The sequence below is a fragment of the Girardinichthys multiradiatus genome, chromosome 19, assembly GCF_021462225.1.
Source record: "Girardinichthys multiradiatus isolate DD_20200921_A chromosome 19, DD_fGirMul_XY1, whole genome shotgun sequence".
NCBI lineage: Eukaryota > Metazoa > Chordata > Actinopteri > Cyprinodontiformes > Goodeidae > Girardinichthys > Girardinichthys multiradiatus.
The window spans coordinates 4180078-4193396 of record NC_061811.1 but is presented as its reverse complement, the minus strand read 5'-3'; the positions used below and the strand labels follow the sequence as shown (position 1 = coordinate 4193396).

General features: G+C 41.5%; 1 long non-coding RNA gene across 1 annotated transcript; it reads right to left on the bottom strand.

The window, feature by feature from the left end:
- Positions 1 to 2541: 2541 nt before the first annotated feature.
- LOC124855434 lies at positions 2542 to 10887 on the bottom strand. The gene is made up of 3 exons (XR_007035085.1): positions 10858 to 10887; positions 6423 to 6547; positions 2542 to 2966 (listed from the first exon to the last, which is right to left on the bottom strand). It is a non-coding gene; the product is annotated as an uncharacterized LOC124855434 (long non-coding RNA).
- Positions 10888 to 13319: the final 2432 nt, after the last annotated feature.

Genomic DNA, 13319 nt, shown 5'->3' with positions numbered 1-13319 from the left:
TTCAGGACCATGCAGGAACAAACAGATGCACATATTCTAACAGCTCTTCATGATTACTTCTGCAGTATTTTAAGAATTTTCCTTTCCTACAGAAAAACTATTTTGTAAACAGCTTTTTTTTATTCCCTTTTGTGTTTTGTTTTTTGCTCTTCTCCATGCATCCAGCAGTCCCGCCTTGTTGCTTGATCAGGCCACTCTTTGTGGTTCACATGTTCACATTCAGCAGTGAACATGTTTAAGTGTCTGCTTGACTTGAAATCTGAGATTTACATCATAAGTGACAGTGCACTGATATGGGCAAATATGGCTGTTTTAGCAAACACTCTGCAATACAGCCCACCAGTTGTTTATCTCTCTCACACACACACACACACACACATAGGGTTGGCTTTCAAGACTACTGAGGGGCCATTTCATGACTGACCACAGCTCCTCATGAGAAAATCCCTTATAAGTCCCTGTTCAATGCACACATTTAAACAACCAGCAAAAGACAAAATACACAAGCTGTTCTTCCATCCGTGTCTTCGTAACCTGACGCAGGAATGGAGAAAGACGGTTTCAGGGGACTTATGGGGTTATTCTTGAGAACAAGCACTGGCTCTTTATTTTAGTGTTTACCAAGCATTCCTGGTTTCCCGCAACATGAATACATCCACGCTGCATCCATCTCTGTCGCCTCCTGCCTCTTTCCATCTCTCAGCTGGGTTTCAATATGTGTGTGGAGAGGGTGGGGCAGGTTTGGTCAGAATACTGACTGCTGAAAACAGATGCTGATGTGTGTGTGTGTGTGTGTGTGTGTGTGCCACCTATGTCAACATGGTTGGTCTCCGGTCCCAATGCCGCAAGCAGATAGCACCCTGCACACAGAGCCGCATAGTCTAGACTCCAGATGTGTTCACACGCATGCATAGTCTCTCACTCACACACACACACACACACACACACACACACACACACACACACACACACACATTGTATTCCAGATGACAACAGTCCACTACACAGTATGGATACTACAAAGTATTTACACCGCAACTTTGGCACATTTTGTCACTTTACGACCACAAATTCCAGTATGTTTTTTTTTTTAATCAAGCTTTTGTGCAGTTACAGCTGCACGTCTTGTGGGGTGGAGACAGATAATTTTGCTCTGCAAAATAGCTCAAGCTCAGCTCAACTGGATTGAGAATATCTGTGAACAGAAAGTCTTGTCAAAGGTTCACAGTGGGATTTAGGTCTGGACTTTGACTGGGCCTTTCTAACACATAAACATGCTTTGATCTAAACAATTCCATTGTATCTCTGGCTCTATGTTTTGGGTCATTGTCCTTCTGGAAAGTGAACCTCCCCTCCAGTCTCAAGTCTTCTGCAGCATCGAACAGATAGTCTTCTAGGATCTTCCTGTATTTAGCTCCATCCATCTTCCAATCATCTCTGACCATGCTTCCATGTTCCTGCTGCAGAAAAGGCACCCAATAGATTAATGCTTCCACTACAAAGTTTCACCATAATGATGGTGTGTTTAGGGTGATGTGCAGTTTAGTTTTCCATCAAACATGTCATTTTGCATTAGCTTGCAAAGTTTAGTATTGGTGTCATTTGACAAGAGCACCTTCTTCAACTTGTTTGCTGTGTCTGCTACATGCCTCGTGGCAGCTTTCTTTTAACAATGATTTGTTCCTCCCTATTCTTCCTAAAAGGTCAGATATGTAGAGTACATGGTGTTGTCCTGTCAACTGACTCTTCCACCTGACCTGTGGACCTCTGCACTTCCTCCAGCAAACCATGGACCTCTTGGCTGCTTCTGTGATTAATGCTCTATTGTCCGACCAGCCATATCTTGTTAGGTTTACAGAAATGTCTTCACAACCATCTCTCGCCCTGAGATGTTACTCGTTAGGTGAATCCTAAAATCACGAGTGTGCACTGGATTTTATTTAGGGGGTGCCATAAAGGAACTCTGAATACAGATGTATGCTACACTTTTTGTATTTTAATTTAGTGAAACTTTTGAAAGCCATGTATCATTTTTCGTCATATTTCCTATTAATACAGCACTTTGTGTTGGTCTCTCACTCAAATTCCCACTTAAAAACAAACTACAGTTTGGGGTTTTAACATGACATAATATAATAAAAACTCAAGAATTCAAAAACTTTATACTTTTGTGCCATAATATTCGTCTGAGACCTTTAAAAATTTGGTAGAGGATTCCACATCTTGTTCTTTTTGACCATTACAATAACCATTATAGTACAAAATAACAATTGCATTTGGATGCAGGGAGTCTAATGACTTTGGCCATCATGCTTACTTTCAGTAAACATCCTAAATCACTTCCAGTAGGAACTTTACACAGAACATTCACACGGATTCTGACAATGCCAAGTTAATGTACTGCAAAGAGTAACTTTGACTGCTTTAAACTTTTTGATGCATTTTACTGGATTCCCGATGTGTTGTTTCACAGTCATGTGCATTTAAATTAACAGCCACTTCTCTGAAAACTGCACTAAAATAAACAGAAACATATGCTGGTTGCATATGCTCAGCACTGCTTTATTTAGACCGTTCTACAGCAACACAACGACACGAGTGTTTTTGTGAGAAAGACACATGGTTAAATTGCAACTGTTATACAAAACAAGTCTTGGGGAGAGGAAAAGTAAAGAGTAGAAGTGTTCAGAGCACAGATGCACCCGCTCTCTTGCTATCTCCTGCGCTTGTGGGTATAGTGCCGATCCAGCTATTCTTGTTGGTTTGTTAATTGTTTGTCACCCACCAGGTGCCATCTGTCTGTAGTCCCACAGTCCCCGAGCCATGTGGGCCGGCCTGCCTGGCGCCTGCCAACGTCACTGACCTGCAGCAACCGTCCACACCTCCGTCACACACCTCCTGATCCGTCTGGGATAAATAGCTTCTCCCTCAACTTCTGTGCCGCCATCACGGCTTCCCAATCTGTCCTGTGTTAGAAGGGAAAGAGGGAGGGGGTGACAGGAAGAGACGGGGAGGGCAGGAGAGAGAGAAAAGGGAAGAAAAATATATGGAGTGCAAAAATGACAGGAGATTGAAGATGGATGAAGGCAGCCATAAAATGGTGGGGTGTGTGCATTTATAACATCTGATTGGTGTTTTTTGCTAAAACTTTTCAAAGAAAACAGTAACTCAGAGTAGTGATTCCCAAATCAGCTTGCCAAAGATTAGCCCATCTTTCTAATAAAAATCAGATAAAAGTTAATGACATATGCTTTGATGCATCCTTTCCTGGACACTTTATTAGGTACACCTCTTTTGTTGCTAGTTAACACAAATAGCAAAAAAGTCAATTATCTGGGAACAACGTAGTCTGATAACAATTATATAGTAGTGCAGAAACAAGACAGAAACCGCAAAAACAATACAAAACTGGTAATAATAATATTCAAAACACACAGTACAGTTCTGTTCTCAAGGAGCTAAAAGCAGCAGGCATGATGCTACTGCCATCAACACAATGGCCACAATAAATTCATGTCTAAAATAAGGTTTGTTGTCATTTTAGCGTTATTTGCAGCTTACCGCTTTGCTGTGTCTGTTTTTTCCATAAACAGTAGGAACTGACCCCTTAATATGAGTTCTTTCAGCAAATCCTTCATACTGGCGGAGGTTGCGGAAGGCACCGCTCGCTCAGACAAAGAGGAATTTCCCCACCGGGTAAATTTCCATGAGAAATAAAATTTAACCAGACAATAAATTGTATGGCTCAGTAGACCCAACAACCGAACATTTACACTTCCACTTGTAGCTTCAGCATATTTGAGCTTGGACTATAAAATCACAGCGAAAAATAAAAATGGCGGATATGTGAATATGATCAACTGGAAATCCATGACCTTATATGGCTGTTCCACAGCAAGTACTGTGATGTAACAGATCAAAAAACATAATAGATAATAAAGCAAACTGAACAAACTGAAAAATATGACCCAGCATGTCAAATATGATGCAGCACCTGGAGAGAATAAATTAAATTTTTCTGCACTCCTCCAGACTCTAAGTACTCCAATAAAATATATTTAAGGGCTAAAAAGGGGGATTTTGCACAATATGTCCTCTTTAGGCAGCTATCAGATGGTAGGGTCAGAATTTGGTGTACATGGATCCATCCTGCCTTGTACTAACAGTTCAGCCATCGTGCTAGAATATTTTCTTGACATACTTTGGACTCCTTGGTCTGAGCATTTTTGAAACCCCAAAATCTACCTATTTTAACTATCCATTTTTATCTCTTTATGATTACGGTCTCCTGATTTCTCCAACAAGCAGGACAATCCTCCATGTCAAAAGCTCGAATCATCACAAACTGGTTTCTTGAACATAGCAATGAGATCACTGTGCTCCAGTTTCCTCCACAGTCACAAGATCTTAATACAATAGAGAACCTTTAGGATGTGGTGAAAGAGGAGATTCTCATCATGGATGTGCAGCTGAAAAACCTGCAACAACAGCATTGTTGCCGTGTCAACATGAACAGAAACCTCTCAGCAGTGCATTCAGACCTAGATGAATCTATAAAACTACGAATTGAGGCAGTTTTGAAGACAAACGGTGATCAAACCCAGTACTAGCAAGCTGTACCTAATAAAGTGGCCGGTGACTGCAAAAAGAGATAATGTTTTTATTCTCTTTGTTCTCTGTTTGACCTAAAACTGCTACCTCTACCAAATAACCTGAAGGACATTTTTTAATTATAGTCAAAATCAGAATTGGCAGGTTTCACCTCAGATACATCTGCAACCGTTAGAGTACTGTAGATTCTGCACATCTTTCAGAAGACCTCCCAAAAGGCAAGGGAGGTCACCTTCACCTGAGCCTGATGTTTGGGCAGCTGCATGTTGAAAAATGAGATCAGCTGCTTGCTCACCGGGACGTATGCAGCAGCCTGGAAATACCCAGGGCCAAGTGCACCAACCAGCATACGGTGGCCTGTGTGCAATAAAGACAGGACAGACACCCCCCCTCTCCTCCAGCCCGTCTGCCTGCCTGCCATCTTGGGGCATGTTGGGTCACCTTGATGACTGGGCCCAGCGAGGAGAACCGCACCCGTTTTCAGGGCGAACAGGGAGGTATTACAAGTAATGAGGCATCGCCATGCAAGTGGAGCAGATTTTGGATTAACCCCATATGTGCACAAATGCACACGCAAACACCTTTATGTTTGTGTTGGAGGGACAATGGCTATTATGAGAAATCTCTCAGGAATTTTTTTGCCCATCAAGAAGGAGATTTATGTGCATCATTGTAACAGGCAGTAGGAGAGTTGATGCACAGATTGTTTCATGCCAGAAGAAAAGTGAAAACAAGCCGGAATACTGCAAGTTGTTTGCTGTTATGCAGCTGCTCAGACAGAATTTGATTCCACCATTCGCATGCGGTTCTGGGGTTACACCACCCTCCATCTCTAACACTTCTTATAAAAGAAAAATAATCTGAGGGGTTATTAAGATTTCCTGAGGACATGGAGAGTTTCAGAAGCCGTAGGTTTAGCCAATAAAACAGCGTAAATGAGTCAGCAATGAATTGTTCATATGAAAAAAAGGTATAGTATTTTAGGTCTGAATGTGCCACTTGATAATTATTCTTACTGCAATATTGAAAATGTTTTCTTTTGGTTATTGTCTACATACAAACGTTGAACACATATTCACAAAACGTATGTTTGCAGCAGCAGCATTTACACTGTTTCACATTTCAACCATAGACTTAAATGTAATGTTTTGTTCAAATTGTATGTGACAAATTAATAATACAAAGTATCACATAAGTGGAATGAATATTAGCATATTATTATTTGTATTTTTATGACTAAATTCAAAAAAGTATGGCATGCATTTATACCCAGCTCCCTTTAATTGATACCCCTAAACAGAATCCAGTGCAACCAACTGCCTTTAGAAGTAACCTAATTTATAAATATGGTCAAGCTGTGTGAAAGTTAATCTATAAATGCACATGCTCTGTGAAAAGCCATAGAGGTTTGTTAGAGAACATTACCGAACAAACAGTATCAGTGAGACCAAGGAACACAGCAGTCAGGTCATGGAGAAGGTTGTGAAGAAGTTTAAAGCATAGTTAGGTTCTAAAACAATATCCCAAGCTTTGGATGCATTAAAAAGAACTGTTCAATTAATCATTTGAATATGAGAGATGATAGCATTGTTCAGCCAGGAGCCAGGAGGCCCATGGTAACTTAGGAGGTGCTGCAGAAATCCCCTGATTAGGTGGGGTCATCTGTTGTACTGTTGTAGAGGAACCTTACAGAGGAGAGGAAAGATGTAGAAGCCAGGTAAACATGTAGAAGAAGCTGCTGCGTTCAGATGACACAAAAAAGAACCCTTTGGCCCACAAGCAAAACTAACATTGCACATCACCCTACATACCAACCCTATGATGAAACTTGGTGGTGGAAGCTGGTCAGAGTTGGAGCTAAATCCAGCACAATCCTGGATGGGCTGCAGAAGACGTACGACTGGGTGGAGGTTCACCTTCTAGCAGGACAACCACCCTGAACAAACAGCCAGAGATACAATGATTATGTTTTAGATCAAAGTGTAGTCAAAGTCCATGATCTTAAGCTATTTTGCAAAGCTCTATGGGAAATAAAAATCAAAAGCTAAAGCACTGGCAGTTGTAATAGCACCAAAAGATGTTTCTATGCATCATTGGCTCAGGAGGGTAAAATACAAATGCATGCCACACTTTTCAGATTTTTATGTTTAAAAAGAAAATCATGGAAATGTTTTCTTTCATGCTACTTTGTGTAAAATCCCAATAAAATACTTTTGACATTAAACTTTTGAAAGGAACAACAAAGTCAACATTGTGATATTTTGTGTAGTTTTTCTTTAAAAAGGGAGAATCTGACATCCAGAGGAAAGTTTGTGAAACTTCTGCTAGAATTTGCAGCCACACAGAATACAAAAGTGTTTTTTTTATAAGTTCGGCAGGAATTGGCCTCTGCACCAAGGTCTCCCTTGAATTTTTCTCTTTTGCTAACATGATTTGAAAAGGATCTATTTTCAAATCCAAAATATAAAGTCTGCATATCTGTGTTGTGGGTCTGCTGTTTTATCAGAAAATCTTCTTCCTCGTGCTAAATGTAAATGCCTAATAAATATAAAAAACACTTATAAACATTGGTGTCTCATATCCAAAAGAAAGAGTAAAAGGTTCCATATTATTCTCCCACTACTCCCTCAATCTGCAAAGTGAATCGGTCATTAAAAACATAAACTACTAAAGCTCTTAGAAACCTTGCTTAGATTCCACGGACATGGACCATACTGGTATTAAGTTCTAAAACCATAGAGTATAAAAATGGGCTTCAGTGAAATTCTTTTTTCACAGATTTCAAAAGATGATGAATAACTACAGGATAAGTGTTCTTAATAACAACGGTCCATGTTCTCCAACAGATGTACAGATTCTGGCAGGCTGACCTGAGTTAATTATCAGATTCAGGTCCCACTGGACAGATTTCCAGTAACACTCCTAAATGGAGATGGAACCAGAGCTGGGGTTGAGGCAAAGACGAGGCCTCTGTGCTGTCAGGGGATGGGCGCCAACAGCCTCAAAAATTATTACCAGCACCAGGGTCTAACTCAGATCCAGCTTCCAAGTCCAGGTTGAGGAGGGCACACAAAAGAAATAATTGGCAAGAACATCACAACCCAGAGCGACTTGAAGGTCTATGTACTCAAGGCAGCCATGATCCACCTGAAACTAGCTGCTGAAAACTGTTGTCTTGAAAATATTCTTAAGAATATTGACAATAAAAATCTCACACATTATAAGAAGCAAACTTGGCACATTCAATGTTGCTACAGTGAAACAAAAAGTGTTCACACCCCTGATGTGACGTCTTGACTTGGCAACAGAGTCCTCTCTCTATCTTGCAAAATTTCACCAAATTAATCAGATTGTGAAGATCTAACTTGTTCACAGCCATCTTCAGGTGAAGATGTTTTATTTCGGCAGATTTTGTTTTGGACTTTGACTAGGTGGAACTCTGACTAGGCTGACTGGCTGGCTGTCTATCATTCTATGACAATAAATAGAAATATGTCATCTTGAGCATAATTTTATGTACAGTACTGCTGAGCTGTGGGGGCCTTCAAGGTATTTAGAGAAGACCGTTAGAGGACAAATTGTGCAGAAGCTGTATGTATTTCTAAGTCACCACAAAGAAAGGGAGGAAAAGCATGATAATGATGAACAGTTGTAATAAAATACAGCTTCCAAACTAAAACCACAGCTTCCTGACATTAGCTGCACTCATCATATTAAGCTTAAGTTGCCAAAATTTAGATTTAGTTGGACACAACCTATTAATCACCCCTGTCAGGCAACTAGAACATTCTTACCACCAGAAGATTGTTTGATAAAATACAGAAAACCGCTACTTTCACAGGAACTGTCATAAACTCCCATTTTATTCTCCGTCATCACGTTGAAAGACACTGCAAATTTGCAACAATTAAGCATTATTATCATTTATGAAGTTGGTATTGAACTCTGGGGACAATCCTGGCAGCTATGAGGATGAAACCTTGATCCAGCGAGTCAAATCACAGCAGTTATGGTTCAAACATCAGGAAATCATTTACATGGCTTGGACTCATGGGGATAAGTCTCTCGGAAAAGTTATGACAGTAGACTCATACACACACAGAATACATACACAGCGGCACAAGCCACATCTGTACAATTGAGTTTAAAACATAGTTTCTTACGAGTGTGAGTAAATTAATGGATTGCATAAATAACATTCCAGAGCTACGATTAGAAACAAACAAATCATCCTAATCTGTTGACGTCATAATTTCAAATTTAAACAATGGGCATGTCTTCGGTCTAATTAAACTCTGGATCCATGTTTGATTTGTGGCAAATCAGTTCAGACATTTTCATCATAAGTTCAAGTAAAAAACGATCCATCCTAATTAACCGAAACAGATTAAAAGAGAAAAAGTCCAACATGTTTCAGTGGGGAGGCTTACTTCTTCTTCCCATAAATATGTCGTCCTTGGTTATGCCAGAGCTGGAATGCATCCAACTGAAGCCATGAGACATATTTTGAGTGGGCTAGTTGATATTTTTTACCACCTCTGCATCTATCTGTCCATACCCTTAACAGAAAAAAGTAGCTACATGGAAACTTGCATTTTGAAACGAAGAAATACATTTGTGGTGTGAAGTTGAAAGAGTTTTACTCAGTGAACATTTACAGAGCTGTAAATAAGTAACCCCCTTACAGATGGCTGCTGTTTTTGCTTTTAGACACATATACATGTTTTAGATCACCAGTACATTTTAATATGAGATGAGGAAACCCGAGTGAAAACAAAAAGCAGTTTTTAAATGATGATTTCATTTTTTTAAGGGGAAAAAGCTTACCAAACCAACCTACCCCCATGTGAAAAAGTAATTACACCCTAAATCTAACAAATCCTTGGTCCACCCTTGGCAGCAACAACTGCAATCAAGCATTTGTGATAACCGACAGCGAGTCATTTACAATTCAGACACATTTGAGGGTTTTCCAAAACAAATGACTTTTCTGGACCACTCCTAAACCTTCTTTATGTTTTTCAAACTATTCAGAGGTGGACTTTCACTTTAGATCATTGTTCTGCAGCATTACCAAGTGAACTTGAGCTTAAAAGACGCCCAGACTATCAAATTACCACCACCGTGGTTAACAATGTGGGGGAGGTTCTTTCTCCTCAAATGCTGTGTTACATTTATCCCAGATGTAATATGATTTAACCAGAATATTTCCCCAGTGTTGTTTTGGATCAGCAGTGGTTGTTGCCTTGCAAGTCTCTTATGGGTGCATTTTTTGACAAGTTTCTTATTGCAGAATCATGAACTCTGACCTTAGCTGAGGCAGTGAGTCCTGCAATGCTTTAGATGTTGTTCTGGGTTCTTGTGTGACCTCCTGAATGAGTCGTTGATGAGCTCTTGGAGAAACGTTGCTAGGCCTTCCAATCCTGGGAAGGTTCACCACTGTTCCGTGTTTATTTCCATTTTATTCAGAGACCTCGGGTGTAAATCTTTAAATACATCTTTATTATCCAATCTAGTATAAATTGTGTCTAGGCTTCAAACTTATCACTCTATGGCCTTGCTGCTCATGATTTGTGATTAGCGCATCTCTACATCCCAAATATATTTTGACACATGCCAGGAAGTGAGGTGGGGGTCTTTGATCTCACAGCCCATGAGGGCTGTGGGGATGATGGAGGGGATGAAGAGAACCAAGCAGAGACAGGCAGACAGAAGCAGCAACACTATAAGCCAAGTGCAGCAGGATGCTTTCAGCATAAATAGACCGCTCACACTGTTAAGGTGCGTTCACACCAAACGCGATTTCTGCGAAAGGAGCGGCCAATTTACATGTTATCCCTATGTAGAGGAGCGTTCAGGAGCGGAGCGGCGCGGTGCGGCGCGGTGCGAAGAACGCGGAGGGCACGGCAAGCGAAGCGGGAGCGGAGCGACGCAATGGACGAGTTGAAAAATCGGAACTTTTTCCTAAATTCGCGTCGCGTCAACCAATCAGGGACTTGATGTGGCTGTGACGTAGGGTGAAGGACCAAAGCGGAGAAGAAGCGGTTGTCAGTGAAGATGGAGGACCAGATCATAGAGGTGGTGTGCAGCAAGCCAGAGTTGTGTGACTCAACTAATTACTTTTACTGAGACAAGTACAGAAAGGACATGGCCTGGTTATGTTTAGGCACAAATATTTTATATTTAGGAGATGTGGACATTAAAAATAGGCTGTTTTTTTTACTGAGCTGAGATTTATTTACTCACCAAAGACAGATGGACAGGCGTTCAGCAGCGGGGATACAGCGCCGGTAAACCGCGGTGAAGTTAGTTTGAAGTTGGATGTTCAAGCTCCGCGGAGTTAGCGGCATCTAGCTCACAGTTTATCCGATTCAGGCACTCAGATTTTCCACGATTGTTTGGTTCGGAAACGTATTGACGGTCCCTAGTGAACCACCGGGCGTCAGAAGAGGGAGCAACAGAGAGCAGCTAGCCGAAATCTGGGTGCCTGACTCGGATCGGCCGTGGGCTGGATGCCGCTGGCTCCGCGGAGCTTGAGTGTCCGGTGTCCGTCTTCGGGCTGGCTTCACTGCAGTCACCGGTAGTTGGCGTCCCGGAGGCCGATTCGTCTCCCAACGCGGGGCAGCAGATCTTCGAACTGGTTCCTGGATAGACGGAAGTACCGCTGAAATCGACCATCATCCAGACGCAGCTCCTGGAGTAGGTGGTGGTACTCTCCGAACTGTTCCCGTCCCTGAAGAATCTGGTGAACCCAGGGACATTGATGTCGGCGGCGTTCTTCGGCTCTCCACAAGTAAAACACCGTGATTATCCGTGAAATCCATGTCCAGCATGTTCAGTTGAAACCAGCAAGCAGCAGATGGAAGCTCCTCCTATTTGATGACGCGGCGAAGCGTTGCCGCTTGTTGCCAAATGCCAACGCGGAGTTCAAGCGGAATGTGAAGCCGGCAAAAGCACACAAATGACGCGAAATATTCGCAGAATCCGCGTTTGGTGTGAACGCACCATTAGGGTATCCTTGATTATATTCTCCTGTGTATGAAAGATCATTTGTGAAGCAGCAGCTCGAGCAGACTGTCTGAACCAGCTTGCAGGCATCGGTTCATTTGTGGATAATACCTTTCACTTTGGTTCTCTGGAGTCCCAAAGCCTTAGACACAGCTTTGCAACCCAATCCAGGCAGATGGATGTCAGTGACTTTCTCATCTGTTTTTAAATTTCTTTAGATTGTGGCCTCATATGTTGCTTTTAGATATCTTTTTTGCCTACTTCATGTTGTCAGACAAGTCATTTTGAATTGATTTCTTGATTTTTGCAGGTCAGGCAGTAATCAAGCCTGGGTGTGGCTCAACTTTACAGAATATGTGGTTAATCACAGTAACAAGGGGGGTTAATTAGTTTTTCACATAGAGCCAAGTGGGTTTGGATAGCTTTTTTTCATGATTTAAAAACTGCATTTTGTATTTACTTCAGCTATTTCAGTCTGATTTTAAAAATCGTTTAGAGACGTGAAACATTCAAATGTTATTAAAAAAAAAAAAAAAAATGCACTGGAGCCCACAAAACATCAGAGCTTCTGTTTATCTTTGACTTTTTAGCACTTCCTCTTGCTCTCCTGTCCTAAAACTGACCAGGCTTAGAATATGACAAGTTTAATGTGTTCTATATCACTGTTGAGCACGATTGAGTTACTAAATCAACAACTGATTGGCTCCAGTCTCAGGCAATGTGAACATAAACCTTTGTCAAAGGGGTTCAAACCCAGGAGGAGGCAGAGGTCTGAAGGAGAATGCGTGAAGCAGAAGAGCAAAGAAAGGAAGCTTTCAGGTCTGCTTTGGCCAGGCATTCAGGGCAGCGACCCTGATGACAGGTATGGAAACAGACGACTGGTTGCTGCTGCTGTTGCTCCTGTGTGGGTGGCTGGGTTGCAGGGAGAAAGGAAGGGAGGAGGCAGGGCAGGCCTACCAGTGCTGTCACCATCCCCTGTGTGTTTGGATAAGACCCCCAGAACATGTGGGGGGAATCAGCATGAGGCATCACACCTGGAGAAAAAGACAACTAAATCCAGCCCCCGGTACAGTGCGCCCTGGCTCCAACAAGTCTAGCCAGCATCTGGAATGGATATCTGGGGATGAAGCTGACTTCACAGGCCCTTCACGGGTGCTTCTCACTCCACGTTTGTTTAAAACATACACTGTGAAAGACTGTGGTAAAAATAAAACAAGCACTGAATGGGAATTTGTGTTATAAATAAACCCTTCTCTTGGAGTTTATCTTTTTCTCTGCAGTTTCCAATCTGCTTGGCATAATGTTAGTGTTGTTGTTAAAATAATACAATCTTTCTTATAAATGCCTATACTCACTTTACCCCCAATATGTTTCCACTTGACTCATCTTGGCTTTAACAGGGTGCAGATACCAACAGTTTTCAGTTACTCTAACTTCAGACTGTTTCGTTTTACTTTGGATTCCTTTACTTTGAGACATACTTTTTAATATTCAAACAATTTTTGCATATGTTTGACATAGAAAAGGCTTAAACTAAGTTGAAATACTGTAAGTACTATGTAGATCCACCTTCTGCTGTAGCTCCAGGTTACAAGCTGTGAGTCGTCTGAATGTATCTATCAGCTTTTCACATCTTGGGACGGAACGTTTTGCCTATTCTGCTTTGCAAAATAAATCAGAATCAGCTTCATTGACAAGTT